The 18,491-nt window shown below is 32.7% G+C and overlaps 1 protein-coding gene across 3 annotated transcripts in view; it reads left to right on the top strand.

Annotated features, from left to right (window-relative positions):
• The window catches only part of LOC127880171 (protocadherin gamma-B4-like), a 69,654-nt gene that overhangs the window by 22,870 nt on the left and 28,293 nt on the right, over nucleotides 1–18,491 (top strand). The window contains exon 1 of one of the 3 annotated variants that reach the window (XM_052427422.1): nucleotides 1,490–1,701. The exons of the other annotated variants lie outside the window; for them this stretch is intronic. The gene's annotated coding sequence lies outside the window, so the exon portion shown is untranslated. Of the gene's footprint in view, nucleotides 1–1,489; nucleotides 1,702–18,491 lie in introns of those variants that run through there. 3 annotated transcript variants of the gene reach the window in all.

The raw sequence follows: 18,491 nt of genomic DNA, 5'->3' as shown, positions 1-18,491 counted from the left end.
CTTCACAGGCTCGTTAAGGACCATTCTTTACCCACACTATAAGGCCTTGATTTCCTAGAGACCACCTCATTTGACCACAGCCCTTGGTGACTTACCAATGTCCACTTGGCTAAACACCATTAAACATTAACATTAAACATGACCAGAGATAGTCCCTTTGAAGTTTCCACTATGGTTAATTTAGGGAACATGGACCATTTATCAGATTAGGATGAACACCTCAAAAAACTATAATGTCTTCCAAAGGGTCATGGCAGCCATTTGTAATGCAACAGCATAGCTTAGCCTATGTTTTATCACTGATGCTGAATGAATTCCAATGTGTTTTATTTATTGCATCAATGATGGTCAAGTGATAAAGATAGAGGATGAATACCATTTTATATGTATATGCCGTTGTTACACGGATTTAAGAAAAAAATATTTAAACCGTATATTTTATATTAACCCATCAGTATATCAATTCCAAAAGTTATTAATTTCCTGTGATAAATCGGTTATTTACAATGTATGTAAATATATCAAAGAAGCTGTTGTTATTAGAAATACGATTTTAAATAATACTGTTTAATACAATTTATTACCGCCTTGATAGTTTATAAGTATTTGTACTCGTAAATGTGTATTTTATGTTATTTAATATTGTGTTGTTATACCTAGTTACGTGACAGATAAAAAATGTATATACTTTAGTATGAAGACGATGTAATTGTGTATAAGTCGGAATAAACTGTCTGTCTGTCTGTCTGTCTGTCTGTCTGATAAAAGGATGCTTTTCAAAAGTTTCAAAGTGTTATTGGTTGACTTATGGTGGTAAGGTTAATTGCAGGGAAATTGCTTTTGGTCAATGATCTGAGGCATTTTACTTTCATTCAGTAACGAATTGTATCAAACTATTTTCAGTAAAACAATTTTATATAATTTACAAGACAAATATATGGTACAAAATGCAAAAAGTAAATTTTTTAAATAACAATCAATTGTCAATAGTCTTTGTTTCTCAATGGTCTCCCTGGAATCTACCAATTCCCAAAATGTCATGATCTTCATCATGATGTAGAGGTAATGTCCTTTTGTTACTTGTAACCCGTTAATTGGCCCACTGTGAGTTGACTTGCGAAAGGCCATCATGGTCAGTAATACACTTTATCACACAATGTCCAGTCAATTAAAGTAAATTATGACCAAAGCAATACCTACTGCTTACAACCCATATACATCAACTGCACAGCAGAGCCCAAGGGTTTTATTACCACTTTGAGATTACCTCTCCCATCACCCGCCAGCTTCCCGCTAGCTCTATCAGAATCAAGGCATGCTCTCCAGTGATAAATCCACAATCAGTCTGTTCTCAACAAACATCATGATATCTCTGAATTCTTGTTACTACACTGATTAATTGAAACATTTTCCTTTTTACATTTATCGTCTGATTAATTTTGTGACTTCCTTGGCTATCATACCGATAAAGACGATAAAGACGCTGTGCAATATATATATTTTGTTATTGAAGCAGATAATAGATGCTTTATATGCAGTAGATGTTCTGCAATAAATATTATCAGAAATTGTTGGGGAATTAGTACAATGTAAGGCATGCGATTCAACTAGAGGAGGTGTGAATTTTGGTTGGTTCATGTAATCAAAATTGCATTATTTATAATGGAATGACGAGACTGTGATAAAAAAATTAAATGTAAGGTAAGGGGACTTAATTGTTATGTTATTGTTATGTTTGTGTCTTTTATTTATTTATTTTGTTTAACTGGATATTGAAATTTCAACTGAGTTTAGTCTGCTATAGAAATGCTTTACCTGTGTACCCAAAACAGTCTGAGTAATTATTACTGGTGTGAGTGAAACTAACCCATTTATACCTAGCGTCTAAAGAAAGGCCTTGGCAAACAGCAGAGACTCAGATGAGACGCTGCATGATGCGGGGTCTCATCAGGGTCTGCCCTGTTTGCTTTGAGGAATTTCTGTAAGAAGTATTCTAAATATAGAAATAAATATACTAGACATCCCTAATTTTGGAAATAAATTGATCCAATTCAGAAGGATAGGAGAGTCCACTAGGCATAAATGGGTTAAAACAAGGGATAGGAAGAACCAGGGATCTTACAATCCCTAAAAAAGAGTCCAATTGCTGGACCGCTGCTCCCACAACAAAAAATACTAAAAAATAGCCATACGTTTTCATTCATACAATAAAAAATGCTTGACAAAAATAGCAGTCATTAATGGCATCCAAAAACACCTTTCACATAAAAATGTTGGTGTTGTGTTACTCATCATGATAACCTTTATGGTTCTCAAAACATATTTTGTTCCAGTTAATTACATTTAATATGGATTAATGTTGATGATTGTTAAGATATTTAAGAGTTTTTAGCCATAAAAATGAGGCTATATTTCAGTTAAATGCATAGAGGTTAAACTTAGGATCAGAAGTAATTGCAAGAATAGGTTTTGATGAATGTTCATTTCATGAACTATTGCCTCTTAAGTCAAAACCTTCTATTAAACTAGCTTATTTGACACAGCACATGCTTTATCTTATGACAACACTGTTTTTTTTCACGCTTGTACATGTAACTTGATTCTTAAAATAACTACTAGATCAACATGACATTGTTTTTTAAATCAATTTCACCTTAAAGGGATCTTTTCACGGTTTGGTAAATTGACAAAATTGAAAAAAGTTGTTTCAGATTCGCAAATTTTCGATTTAGTTATGATATTTGTGAGGAAACAGTATTACTGAACATTTACCATAGTCCAATATAGCAATTATATGCATATTTTGACGATTTGAAAACCTAAAAATTATAAAGCGTTGCAACGCGAAACGATTGAATAATTTGGAGAGTTCTCACAGTTGTTGTCGTTTAAATTTACGAAACTAGGAAGATTGCTTATATAAGGTATAAAATACTTATTCTGTGTATACTCGGCGGAATAGCCGAGAGGGCTAATGCGTTTTTACTTCAGACTACTCCAGGACTCTGGGGGTCACTGGTTCGAGCCCTGGTACCGGCTACTTTTTTTCCTTGTTTTAATTTTATTCTTGATTTTTTACTGGAGCTTTTAAGATTCAATGTTTACATTTATCAATATAAAGCGTTTAATGACAAACTTCAAAATATGCCAAAATCTGTGAAAAGGCCCCTTTAATTGTTAAACTTTTTGTTGTACTATAATCATTTACTTAAAGTAACATTACTACTCAAAATCAAAGAACATTTCGTACAATTGTTCGTAAAATAAACTTAACCAATTAAAAATCAGTGTTCCTTATGGCAATTACCGAAATTTCAACGCCAGATGTGGACTGGTAAAATAGATGTTTGTAGATACAAAATGCTCGTTTTCATTATTGTTTTGCATATCTATTCATACGACACATGGACACTAAAATGGTGTCCGTGTGTCGTATGAATAGATATATTCGCGGGAATTAATTGTGGCCACAAATAAATAAACACGAGCATTTTGTATCTACAAAAATCTATGTAATCAAAATTTTGGATATTGCTATAAGGAACACTGATTATTAAGGTGTTAACTTTATTTTACGAAATACTTAACAAAATTTTCGTTGATTTTGAGCGTTACAGAGACTTTAAGTGATGGAACAATTTTAAGCATTGAAAGCATTTGTTTTCATCAGCGTCATATCATCATGTCAAGATAACCTCATCACAACTCATTTATTTAGATGTTTATCAACCTGTTCTTTCTTTTCCTCTTCCCTCTTTGTAGAGTTTCCTCCTGATTATCTTCTTCCATCTTAGCCTGGCAAAATAACTTGTGGGGTTGGTCACAATATTTAATATCTATGGCCGTTCTCCCCTATACCTCTAAGTCAAGTAGGGCAATTGTCAGTTATTGGCATAAGTAATGTATGATGTCCGTAATCTCAGGAAAACCAACTTACATAGGAAAGGTGTGGCGAAAAAATCCATTCCCCCCGCCCCAAAAAACATACAATCAAAAGGCAAAAAAATAAAGTTGGTCTCTCCCTCCATCTCAACATGTTCTCTTGTACTGATCATTAAGATCAGTCTTGGCAGGTCCACCAAAATTCTCATCTGCACAGAGTCGAGATTTTAGTAGCTTTTTCATTTCAATTTAATTAAATGCAGAATGTGGACAACTGTTGAGATGATTAAAGACCAGCCCTTCTGTCGGATTCCGTTGACAAATTCATGTCAACATGGTGTCCCTATTGATTTGCAGGGATAAAAATAAACCACTATACTATGACAGTAGCCACAAGAGATCCATGTTTAAAGCCCAAAAGATGACATTCTACAGCTTTTTTATTTACATCGCTACTGTGAACTGAATTGGTGCAAGAAAACAAATTCAATTGGTTTTACAGTGTATGTTAATCTTTTAACACCTTGCAGTCAGAAAAAAAATATCTTAAATGACAATAAAGCCTCAAAATGGGCATTTGCATATTTTAATGACACTTCCATACTTTTATAATGAAAGACTTGAGTTTATTGCTTGTACTAAATGTCTTTTTGATATGAAATTGAGCCAGTAATTCAAGTGTAGAGTGACACAGTAGTGATAAAATGTTTCCAATGTTTGACCATGTTTCTAATCAGATAATTTTTATGAAGATAATGAAGATTATATGAAAAGCCTCATTGTCTAGACAATATTCTTTGTCAGATTAATGTGGGTTTTGGGGGCATTATAAATGCAGCATATTGAAGATCAACCGCTGATGGAGTATTATATTATAAGTGAATCAAGTCCACTGTGTATTATGGCCCTTTCTTTTTGGTTATAATATTTTTGGGGCCATCAAAACTGTATGACCATAAAGAGCTTTCCCATAAAAAGCCGCAATAAAAATGCATTATAAAAAATGTACGGCACTTTTGATGGGTTTGTTTTCTCAATCTATGGGGGTTCAGGGTATCACTGCCCTTTATAAGAATTGATAGAAAACAAGTCAGTTGTTGGGGGATTTGATTATTTAAATAATTCTGTCAGTGGAGTCAGCTGCATTGTTATATGAAGTAAATTGTTGGCATAGCATGAAACGCCACAGTGGCCAATAAAGATATTATAACTAGAGAAATTGATTTCAAATTTTTTAAAGTGCTTGTTGGTTTATTTTAATGATATTTCATTGTATGTTGCATACAAAAAGGTTATTCTTTATATAGCCTTCTGTTATTTGTCTTTCTTTTTAAATTAATGTTTACCTGTCAACTCTTCAGATAATTAAAGTTTATGTTTTTTGTTTCTCTTTTTTATGATGCTATCAGTATCAATAAATTGCTATAAGAGACATTAGTAAAATAATGATACAATAAAGATAATGCCTGCTATTCCTTATAAAATGTCAAGAGTAATATTGTAACAATATACCAGTAATGTCTTGGAACTATAATGACTTACTTGACAGGCTACAGATTAGTTATGAATACAGTACCAAGCCATTGCCAGTGATGTTTTGACATATGTTGGAAAGATTTCAACAATTATTTCCTAAGAAGATTTATGACATTAATAATTATTGTGGGGCTTTCTTGACTTCCGTTATATTTATATTGTGAAAATATTAAAAATCTCAGAAACTATCAGTTGCAGAGGTTTTAAATCTTTCAGTTCTTGATTTATTCATGAATAATTCTTGAACTGAAAATGAGACTTAAGACTATTCATTATCTTTTCAATTTACATGAATAATTCATAAACATGAAAAGTTCAAGAACTTAAGAATATTCATGAACTTCGCATGTTCGTGAATAATTCATGAACAAAATTAATGAAAAATTAATAATCTTTCAGTTCTTGATTTATTAATCAATAATTCTTGAACTGAAAATTAGACTATTCATGATCTTTTTATTACATGAATTATTCATGAACATGGAAAGTTCATGAAAGTAAAAAAAAACATTCATGAACTTCCAATGTTTGTGAATAATTCATGAACAGTTCATGAACACAATTCATAAAAAGTAATCTTTTAGTTCTTAAATTAATCCTGAATGATTCTTGAACTGAAAATGAGACTATTCATGATTTTTTCATTTCATGAATTATTCATGAACATGAGAAGTTCATGAGCTTAAGAACATCCAATAATTGTGTTCGTGAATGTTCTTAAGTTCATGAACTTTTTATATTCATGAATAATTCATGAAATGAAAATATCATAAATAGTCTCATTTTCAGTTCAATAATCATTCATGAACTGGATGATGAATGTTCATGAACTTTTTCATGAACTGTTCATGAATTGTTCACAAATTATTCATAATCATTCCGTCTGGGTGGTATTTGGTAGTTATGTAACATCGTCTTACCAATTTAAAAAAAAGTCTCTGGGAAGTTAAAATGACATAGTCCTAAAGGTTATGCATTTCTCTAATATGTAAACAATAAATACTCTACAAATGTTTCGCTCTGAAGACTCAGGTGTTTTGCATGTGTTATGTGTCATAATATGAAGGTCCTATTAACAAATGTGTTCAAATCTTGCCCCCAAGGTTCCTCTCTGTATTGGTTCTGCACAGGCTTTTTGTCAAAATTAACCCTTTCCCACTCAGAGGCAAAGTGAAAATGGCTATATGCAAACTGAAACAGCAAAAAACAAGAACAGCCTGCGAGTAATTGGCAGTCTGTTCAGGTTTTATGCTGTTTGCTGCTCATCAGTATATAAGGGTTGGAAATGAAGCCTTTAAAACTTGAATCTAGTAAGATCAAATTTAACTTTCTATTGGACTACAAATGTGTGAAAATATGTTTCTAATTGGTAAAGGGTTAAGACATATTGTTTTGGCCTGTCTGTCATTCTGTCATTCTGTCCCAAAACTTTAACCTTACAGTAAAGTTTTGCAATAACTTTTGAAATATTGAACATAGCAACTTGATATTTGGCATGCATGTGTATCTCATGGAGTTGCACATTTTGAGTGGTGAAAGGTCAAGGTCATCCTTCAAGGTCAAAGGTCAAACATTTAAAACTTTAATATATTAAAGTTTTGCAATAACTTTTGAAATATTGAACATAGCAACTTGATATTTGGTATGCATGTGTATCTCATGGAGTTGCACATTTTGAGTGGTGACAGGTCAAGGTCATCCTTCAAGGTCAAAGGTCAAACATTTCAAACTTTAATATAGTAAAGTTTTGCAATAACTTTTGAAATATTGAACATAGCACCTTGATGTTTGGCATGCATGTGTATCTCATGGAGCTGCACATTTTGAGTGGTGAAAGGTCAAGGCCATCCTTCAAGATCAAAGGTAAAATTTTTTAAACTTTAATATAGTAAAGTTTTGCAATCACTTTTGAAATATTGAACATAGCAACTTGATATTTGGCATGCATGTGTATCTCATGGAGCTGCACATTTTGAGTGGTGAAAGGTCAATGTCATTCTTTAAGGTCAAATGTAAAAAAATTAAAAACTTTAATATAGTAAAGTTTTGCAATCACTTTTGAAATATTGAACATAGCAATTTGATATTTGGCATGCATGTGTATCTCATGGAGCTGCACATTTTGAGTGGTGAAAGGTCAAGGTCAATGTCATCCTTCAAGGTCAAAGTTCAAACATTTAAAACTTTAATATAGTAAAGTTTTGCAATCACTTTTGAAATATTGAACATAGCATTTTGATATTTGGCATGCATGTGTATCTCATGGAGCTTCACATTTTGAGTGGTGAAAGGTCAAGGTCATCCTCCAAGGTCAAAGGTAAAAAAAAGCGGTGCATTAGGGGGCATTGTGTTTCTGACAAACACATCACTTGTTTGCCTTATCATGAAACTTACTCAGAACACTTGTTCTAATTATATAAAGTGCCATTTTGTTACTGAATGGAAATGATTATGGTCAAACCAGTTATGAAAAAAATATTAAGTCATTAATTTTCAAAGCTTAAATGTTATTAAATTACATCATATCACAAATATATGTTATTTATACATTTACAATTTAATTTATACATTCCAGAATGTCTTGCATAAACCTTTCCTACTTAGAAGGAAAGTGAAAATGGCTATGTGCAAAGAGCATATAAACCAGAACAGCCTGCAAGTAACAGGTTTCATACTGTTTGCTGCTCATCAGTAGTTAAGTGTTGGAGATGAAGCCTCAAAACTTGAATGTAGTAAGAAAGGTCTTACTTTAACTATCACTTTTTAAGGGACTACAAAGACGTCAAAATACGAATCTATGTGGTAAACGTGAAGGGTTAAAGCAACCATACAGCCAGACTACATTAACTCACAGAGCATAAATGCACTCACTTCAATCTTTCGCCGGACATGGTTTTTGTCCCAAACATTATTGTCATCCTTTGTAACGGCAAGCACAGAAAAGCTACATCAGATTTAATCATGCCACCACAATGACCGGCTTCATTCTTTGTACAGATATTATTTCTCGCAAGTTTTCTCGTCACATGCCTTGTTTGCACCAAGGAATTCCCATTGCTGCAGATTTCAGGACAGGATCAGACCAAAGTTGTCACCAAAGTTGCGACCTTGAAACAAGATAAGCCGAATTTCATGAATAAATTTTTCCCTGACAATTTTGGAGACTGGCAGCAGATGTGCCGGAACAAAATAAAAATGTCTATTTCTTCCTTATTACATGATCGGAATAAGCGCCCCAGAATTGTTTTTTTTCATGGTACTTTTGGAATGGTGACCTTTCCTCACCAATTAGTTTTTTTTTCAAAAGCTCCATTTTATAAGGGGAACAAATTCAGTGTATCATATTACATTATAATTTGAAATACAAAAACATATAGCTTATATGATATAGGGTTTATATATATGTAACATTTTGTGCTTTAAAAAGGTCTAATAATTGTACAGTAAAACCTGTGGTAAGCAGCCAGTGAAGGGACATACCCAAACTGGCTGCATAAGACAGGTTGGCTGCTTAGCACAATTAAAGGAAGTTGAGGGTCAGCTGAGCAAAATTAAAAGGTTTCCAATCCTGTTTTATTCTCAATGTCTTTACCTGTGAAATACGCTATACACTGTCACAGTGTTAATCTAACGACAATTTACCACGGGATCCGTAGTTCAAGATTTGTTCACATGGAAAAGTGTCACTTTGCCTTGCCAGGACAGTCGATCTTCGGTATCGTTTCAGAAGTGGTATTGCTTTCTGATTTTTATCCACTGTTGTTTCTAACCGTTCCCATAAAAAAAATCCCTAATGTTTGAATCTCCAAGATTTTGTGAGATTTGTTTGTTCTTTAAGTTTTTCTGATTTTCACTTCAAAAAAGCGCTATTTGCAGAACAAACAACAAAGAAATACCAAACACATTTTAAAAGATTGATTTTAATTTGAAGATTGGGAAACGAAAGCCAATGACATCGCTCGTTAAAAAAATGCTTAGGCAGAATTTTAGTACCAGTGTAATTTGCCGAGAGGTCTCGCGGGCAGCAGATATTTTGGGCCGCTTATGAAATAGGTCCACGTAATAGGTCGTACCGTCTCCCCATTTTTTTAACACGATTCTAAGAAATGACCCTGGGACAATCTGATCAGCGGAAATCCGCAGATTTGCGGAAAAATAACACCCCTGTATAATCAGTTTTATCAATTTTATTGATCGGTAAATAACGATCACAGGCCAAGTGTCTTTAAATTGTTTTGCGATTTTTACAGTTTGCAAAATTTTTGACCACCTTTTATTAATTCCACGCGTCTTTAATCCGCTATTCACAAGTTTTTATCCCCGGCCGTCGGTGGAGGGATATTGTTTTGGCGTTGTCCGTCCTTCCGTCCCTCTGTCCGGAGCCATATCATGGAAGTGCTTTGGCGGATTTCATTGAAACTTGGTATGAGTATATATATGGATAAGGGGATGATGCACGCCAAATGGCATTGTACACCATCTGTTAATAACAGAGTTATGGCCCTTTGTATCTTGAAAAAATGCTTTTTTGAGTGTCAAATATAACTTTTTTGTGTCCAGAAGCATATTGGTGGGGGATATCAATTCAACGAATTTGCTTGTTACACTAGGTCTGATGTGCAATAAACCGGTCTTTTTATCAAGAGCGTGTAATTGGGTCACGCGACCGTAATACACATGTCAATTTTTTTGTTGTTTGGTCAAAGAAGACTGGCCTTCATACCAGAGAATAGTGCTTAACATGGACTTTTAAAGAGCAAAAATGAACGGGCAGACCTGTACTGGCCACATACGGAAGATATGCCGCTAATAGCTCGTGTGGCCGCGCCCTCAGGTTTTACTGTATAACATTTTGTTTAGTTTAAATTAATTTATAAATTGAGCTGCATTTCATTGAAAGCCTAATGATTATTGTAACGGTTATCAAAATTTAAACATTTAATAGAAAAGCTTCACTGCAATGTTAATGCAGTAATATAAAACGCTCTTTGACGAAATCTTTTATTTGTACTAGAAGAACTCTGATAATTAAAGAGGAAAGTGAACAATCAAATATTTAAAAATAAATTCGACCACTGAAACCTTAAGGACGAAATGACTGTTTTGAGTAATTTTCACTAGCAAGTTTGTCATATCAAAGTCAGAATTTAATTGAAAGGATACACAAGAAACGTGAGAACTTGAATATCATATAAGAGGTCTGTAAGTACATTTTGTGTAAAACTAATTACTTTACCTGTTGTTAGATAACAGGGAATCATCTTTTTATTTTTCTACAATTATCAGCCAGCATGAAATTAAAGTCCTTGCCCGTATGACTAGTCTCCGTTTTTTTCTTTTTCAAGGAGAAACTTGATTCTTCTGCAACCCTATCTACAGAAGTGGTTAATTGAAAATCGGTGTAATATTATTGTGAAAGTATTGTAAAAAATGAAAAAACATGATATGCTTCAGAGTTCTGTTGGCTTATAAACATTTGAACACTTTCTGATTCCTTTTTTGAAGGAAATGGAGTTGGGCGGTTTAGATTAAAGGTATTGTTATGCCATATTTTTAACGTGGAGAATCAAATGCGGCTAAAAGCCTTGTCAACTACTGAATGGCTTAAATGAATTAAACAACAATTTGATGCTTTGAGTGCAAACTTAATTGGAATTTATTTGATTACTTTTAATGAGAGAGAACTAATGATTTTGTTTGCATTTGTCCAATCATGCATGTCCAGAGGTTTAAATAAGTTCAGATTTCAACTTGGCTTTTGATTGGTATGTAACAAATCCTTTATTACCATGGAATTAAAATTGTGCAGAATTGTTTTTCTTTTACAGTACTTTTTCATTAAAATACATTTACATTGTGGTATCGAGGCAATATTTGATATTGTTGGAAATATAGAACAATCAAGATTTGATTTAAAGTTTTAACTTAAAATAAAATACAAGTATGGTTGAAGCTGTAGTTCCAAATCGGTACTAATGTGGATAGTTTGGTTATTATATTAAAATTTTGTATTGGCAGATTGACTTATTCATCTCAGAGCAGATGCATTATGCAAAACTTTCTTCATTTAAATACACTTAAGAAGTTCTGTGAGATTTTTTTTCAATGTCCGTCTTTATTGAATCAACAACAAAGACATAGGCCTTAAAAGCCATACATGCTGTGCATCTCTGGAAATAATGATATGTTTGAAACAATTTCAGCATATGTTGTGGTGTGATTGCAATTGATACAATTTATTTAATTGCATATTTGGTTACCACTAAAACACCAGTAATTGTACACTGTAAATACAGTGTTTATTTCATCTGGACAAAGATTTTGGTATTAAACAATAGTTATCCTGCACAAATCTTGCCAATTGATGTAAATTAATATTGTAAACTATTAATTACAGCCATTAAGAGACTGATAAAATTGTCCACTGGATAGGTGTGATACCTGACTGCTGGTTCATTTGTCCTTAGGGCACTGATTGGTCCAGATAGATATATCATCACATTTTACAAGCAGTCTGACCAATCAAAATCAACAATCTGATCTATTGGAGGCTGCACTCCACTGATAGTGGAACTGCTCAAGACAAAACACATTGAAATCGGCTACTGGGTTTTATGGTGGCTTATTTGATGAAGATTTCTCTATGATAAGTAATTGCTCAATGCTTGATAAAAAAGCAGAAGGCAGAAAATATTAACTTTACTCCTGATCATGTAAGGGGATAATTGTTTCATGAAAGCTAACACAATTGGACCAGAAATGAGCCCTATCAGAGTCTTGGGACCTATTACAGAGACTGTGCCAGAGCAATTGATGTGATCTAGCCATCATAATGACCAGCTTATTTCTGAAATTGGGCACCGACAGTCACCAGTGTATCTGACAATTTACTGTGCCTTAGGTAATTGTGCTGGGATTTAATCAACATTTGAGGTTGGTATGAACCAATTTATTGAACATTACTTGATCATAATTTCTAATTTTGATTGTTCGTCATACTTAATGATGTTAAGTTCATTTTTTAAAATGTTTACCAGAAATATTTGCTTAAAATTTTAGGATGAAAATTGTATACATATTTATAATTTGTTCCCATGTTATTACGAAATAGATGAAATTGAAAATTTGACATTCATTTGATGTTTTTTTTTATGGTTAAAATGCACAAACGAGTAGAATAAAATAATTATATTAAAACAAATTGATATTTATTTGAAGAAAATGAACAATAACTTTACACATCAAATTTAATAGAAGCAGTTTACTGTATTGTAAAATGATTTCATTTTGCAGAAATTAATATTTAGTATACATTTAGTAGTTTATGAGCTGCGTTGCTCTAATAGGGGTCTAATATTCCATATGTGTCCATCGTATCTCCAACCATTGTAACCTTCGCTTCAGCACATTCAGGTAAGAAGCTTCCCTGTCTGTTAATGAGACCATAAAAACTTGCGTGACTTTACGGCAGATAGCAAAGCTCCTGACCAGACTGCGCAAATTTTCCTCCGCCATTAGACCCATTTTTGAATGACCCTCGTATTTTTTTGCACCACAAATTTATAGTACTTCAAGACTATCATTGCTTTCAAGTAGGAATTATAAAACTGTAAAAGATTTTGTTGCTGAAATTAGCCCTCCCTGAAATGTTTTCTGTTAAAGTAATTTGAAGTTTTCTTGACAAGACTTGTTCCAATCATTTGCAGCCATTTTGGTCTTTGGCCAGGAGAGTATAACTCATTGTAAAACAAAAGCCAAAAACTGATTTACAAAAACGGTGGCATACTGATACGGGTTACGGGTTGTCAAAATAAAGCTGCCGCATGATTGTTTTTACATATTTTTTACAAAATTAGTGGAGTTTTGTTATCAGTGAGACATAATTAGATGAGGTGTAGAAACGTTGCAACCAACAAGGTGAAATCTTTAGTTTTGTTTTTGGTAACAACTGTCTGTTTAGTATTGGAATGATTGAAAAACGATACTTGGAACGGCTGGAAAAATACTTCATTAATAGGGTATGATGTGTTTTGTTTGGTAACTTAAAGATAGTCAGTTTTTGTTTCAAAAACCTGTTACTGTTTTGCAACAAATTGGGCTTTAAAATACAGTTTTGGACTTTCTTTGACATTCAGGCTTTAATCCAGGAGTTGTGCTTCCTAATAATCCACTTTTGAGCCAATGCAATTTAAATTGTTTACAACTTTTAAGTAATAAATAATTTTAAGATAAATATTGACTGCATGTAGCAATTTTGTATGGTTGATGAATATGAACTTTTAAAATATTATTCAACATTTAGTTTAGATAATTAATTATTATTCTTAGCCAATAAAATAACGATAATGACTGAGGAAGTGCATACCTTTTGTGGACTAAAGTGAATGATAATTTTATTGTCTTTTTAGTATTTCATGTCTTGCAAGTTGGAGATACCATTACCGGAAAGTTTAAATTATGCTTAAAACAATGCGTAAATAAATAAAAAAGAAAAATATATAAGTCTTGGATTTCTTTGAAGCTGGCTTCTAACTAACGTGCATGATACACATTATTTGCGATAATTACCATCATCAAAAGCACATACCGCAAAGCACTTAGGAGAAAATGTGAAACACCAATAATGGTGACGACAGGCAACAATAACATCGTCATCACTATCTCCCAGGTAATTACTGAAAACTTTGGTTATTTACTTGATGCACATGGAGCCGCTATAAATATTCCACCTACTTTGGCTTCTTTTTCCATAACACTTAATTTCTTGCAGTTATCAGGCAATTAACAGTCATTTAGTAGCCTAGGTCATCAATTAGAATCTGGCAATAGGTTGCAATCCACCGTAAACTATGTGCTGGACATAATAATGTGGCAATTATTGCCAATTGCTATCAATCTTACACATATTCTTGTGCGCAATTGCATGCAGGTGCCAATTTTGCAAAGATAACATTCATTATATAGCTATGCATGTTGATGTTATGTTAGCATTATGTTTGACATGAACCTAAACAAAATCAGAGTTATCAGAGTTAAGCAGATTCATGAGCAATCCAATGACAACTTTAGATATCAGAAAGGTCTTCTCACTGATCATGATATACTTCAAATTATTATTTATCTGTTTTTATGAAAATAACTGGTAAATAAATTTGAAGAAATTGTGCAGGTGGTCTTTAATATGAAAAAAAGGTATTATTTTGATCAAAATATGGTTTTCCAGGAAAGTGGAATTATTCATTTTTATAATTAATTGATTCACGTATATCAAGCTATTGTTTTTATAAAGTTATGACATTTAAACATGGTTTCATGTTTGTCATAGATAATGTTGACACAAATGATAATCACAAGATTTATATTAGTAACATTACACTGTGTAACTGCTTATGGAAGCTTAAAAGAGAGACTTAATGATGAAGGGATGTGTTTTTTCTTTTTTGATCTTTTGCTATCAAACAATGGTTGATATTTCTTTGATGGAAAATAAAAATAATTTAAAACATAAAGATAATCGCCATTCCTACCCAGATGCACATTGATCCCAATGGCGGTGATAATATTTCATGTTGTGGAAAATTGATGACAGGAGGGCATTGTTTGACACTGGAGCATGTTTATCACTTAAAGATATTGAATTTTCAGTAATCACCAAGTCAGATATTAAGTTACCCTCTGGGAAATTCAGCTTCCCACTCTCAGAGTAAATAACAGTCTGTATATCTTCATTTATGAGCTGTCAGTCTTGCGAAAATGGGTCTTATGCCCTCAATGCAGTCAGTCCCGCAGTCTGGTGAGGGGCTGCTACAAAGTCACTCAATGTTTTGCAGTATTATATTAAAGCTCACAGAAACGTCTCGGACTAGTCTTAGGGAATGCCCCATAAGGCTTAAGACCCATTTTCACATGACACAGGTCATATATATTCTAAAATATATAAATAACAATGCTTTACTGGTTAATTCTTTATGAAATAGTGGATGTTAATTGTGTCATGTGTATATATTTTTATTTAATATTGGGAACTCACAATGATTATATGATCACATGTTGACACAACTAAATATTCAATAATATTAAGAAAGACTCAATCATCAGCGTATCTTCCAAATTTCGTACTTTAAATTGTGAGGGTTTGTTAAATATAATAGTCTACAGTCTGATAAATAAATGTGTTATCATATAGATGATCAAGTAACAGCAGTTTTTTCTACAGTTCAAATATTCAGACCAAAACTGAAGTTTACATGCATGTTTGTTTACCTATAGTAAATTCAAAGGAACAGATGACTAACGGTTGCAGTACTGGTCCGTCAGATCAAATGTGTGCATCAAATGTTGGAGGGTTGCAAGCAATATGTTTATAGAGGCACACTCAAGAATTATTGCCCATCAACACTCACGGACAGTTGTTCAGGCTATTTGACACTTGAAGTGCCATCAGACCTATCTCAGAATCAAACTTTTCCAACATCTGGTCAATATTTTTACAACATTTCTTTGATAATCATCCCTAATTATTAGCTTATAGTTAATTGCCTCACTTAAGATACACATTTTGTAACAGCAGGGGAGGTAAATCCAGTAGTGACATCATAAGTACCCTCGAGATGCCACTGACAGCAAATAAACAGACATAGTTTACCAGTTCTAAGAAATTTATTAATGTGTAGCAGTGTAACCAAAATCTTGTTAACTATTTATATAGATAACATTTAGATAAACATTGAACAACAACATTTTCATTCACCCGGTTTAATGGAATACATATACATGAACCAGTATTTGTGCAACATACACAACATTATCAAAAATGGAAATATATCTTCAGTAATGAAAAAAAGCTGATTTTATAATCGATCTCAAAACACAATCTTTTCTTTGCTTCCAATTCAATAATTAAGATCATCTAAACAAAATTTAATGTTCTTCTATTTGCTACTTAAAATTAAAGAATGACTTCTTTGCTTCAGCTAGTTTTAATTTAAACATAAACTTTTATACTAAAAAGATTGGAGCTTGTTTAATAAAATTTATGACCAAACTTTGTAGAAGCCTATGATAGATTGACTTATAATTTATGAATTCTATAACGACATGCGCTAAAAATCCAGTAAATAACAGAATTATGGCACTTCTAAGATAAAGTACTAATCCAGTCTCACCTAAGGAGGCCAAAAAGGTTAAAAGGGACAGAGGGTATGATCATGGCAGTGGAGAGGTGTCAATTAAGGAAGCTCTTGAATGGCCTTTAAGGATTATCACCAGTGTCAAAATAAGATTAAAGTGTTTACATAATATGTAATTAATTATCTTCGCCAATAAACACTTAAGACGGTTATTTATAAAGGTCATTAGACTATGGGAGACTGGTTTATGGCTTTGGGAACTTGGTAGGAGTAACATCACCGTCTTTATTGTTGTTATTGGCGTTTTCCAAAAGGAATGAGATTTCTTTGTGCTGACAGTGCAAACCTATTTCTTCCAGTGATTTCACTGTAGACTTAAATTATTTTGCCTAATTGGTAATTATGTTTTAAAACTGGGATCGTCAAAGATTATTTGTATAAGAGTGCAGGATTCTGATGTAAGTATATTTACACACTATTTTCTGGTAACAAATACCAGTTAAAATTAATGAGAGAAATTTTCTTTGATTTAAAAAAAGTTTGTTGTGATAAAATATGTTTTTAAATATTTTTAGATGATTCCTGTAGTATTTGTGAAATTTTATCTTGAAAGCATGAAATGCAAAGCAAAATATTTGTTTAAGTGATTTTTTAAATATAAAAACTAAACATGATTTATTTACTAAAATATATATACATATATGAACAAGATTGATTTAAATATTGTTTGCCAACTGCTCAAGGATTAATTATGGCCAGTTAGTACTAAATTAACCTTGAATTTTGCTTCAAAAGATTGTTTCCATGTGTTAATGTGTGGCAAGTGAACATTAATTTTGATGACTGTTTAATAGCCAGACTGTTTCTGTTTTGCTCATCGTCCTGGGCTTATATTGTTTTTGAAACAGTTGTGATTTCACAGTCTGTGAGGAAAGATACAAGGGCAGCCAAAATTGTAAACTGACTGGTTAATTGGAAGATGGCAAGCTTGTGCTGACTATTTAAATATTGCCTGTGACAACTTGCCAGAAATGTGCAGGGAAATTACGCATACACTGGGAGTAAGTTAGAAGTTGTTTTAGTGTAACTCATAATTTATTTTGCAGATAATTACAGTCGTTATTATATTCGTGATGTGCGGTAAAAAATTCGCCTCATTTTATTGATGGATGGTATTTTGGAGGTTTCATCTTTGAGGTGAATAGTAATAGGCTGGTAATCTATGGTGGCATAAAACATAGCCATAAAATGCATGTTGTTTTATTGGCATATGAAGCACGGTTGGCGATTAAGCAATTTACCTCTGTGGAAATATTGGCTCTAAATAATGTTGTTTATTGAGCAATTATTTCAAGATGTTGTTTTGGCTTGATTTACCTTTTGTAATTCTAGTAATTTTCTTGCTGGTAGGGGTTACTTATTGAAAAGTGTGTTAAAGTGAGTCTTTTAGCCTTGTTGCGGCTCTCAAATTATTTATAAAAAGACCAACTTAAACTCGCTTAAACCCACTTCTGTTTATAAAAAGACCCACTCCTGTTGTAAAAGACTCGCTTATGAAACAAAAAGACACACTTAAACACACATAAACCAACTTATAAATAAAAAGACTCGCTTTTGACACATACAAAACCAACTTCTTACAGTAAAAAAACTCACTTTAGCACACATCTACTTTAAAAAACCAACTTTAAACTCAGTTAAGCACAGTTTAGCTCACATAAAACTCGCTTTTCTTAGCAAAAACCAACTTCTGCTCAGAAAAACTTAGAAAAAAACACAGTTTTATGTTGGTTTAAGTGTGTTTTGGTATGAAAGTGGGTTAACTTTTTGCAAGGGTAATTCTGATGTTCATCTTCAAGATTTACTTGTTTTAAAATATTAAGTTTGTTTTATACTTCAATTTTTATTAACAAAATTTGAAGCGTTGGAGGATTTCAAGTATGG

The sequence above is a fragment of the Dreissena polymorpha genome, chromosome 4 (genome assembly GCF_020536995.1).
Source record: "Dreissena polymorpha isolate Duluth1 chromosome 4, UMN_Dpol_1.0, whole genome shotgun sequence".
NCBI classification, from domain to species: Eukaryota; Metazoa; Mollusca; class Bivalvia; order Myida; family Dreissenidae; genus Dreissena; species Dreissena polymorpha.
Note: the sequence above shows the minus strand (reverse complement) of the source record. Positions and strands in the feature narration are given on the sequence as shown.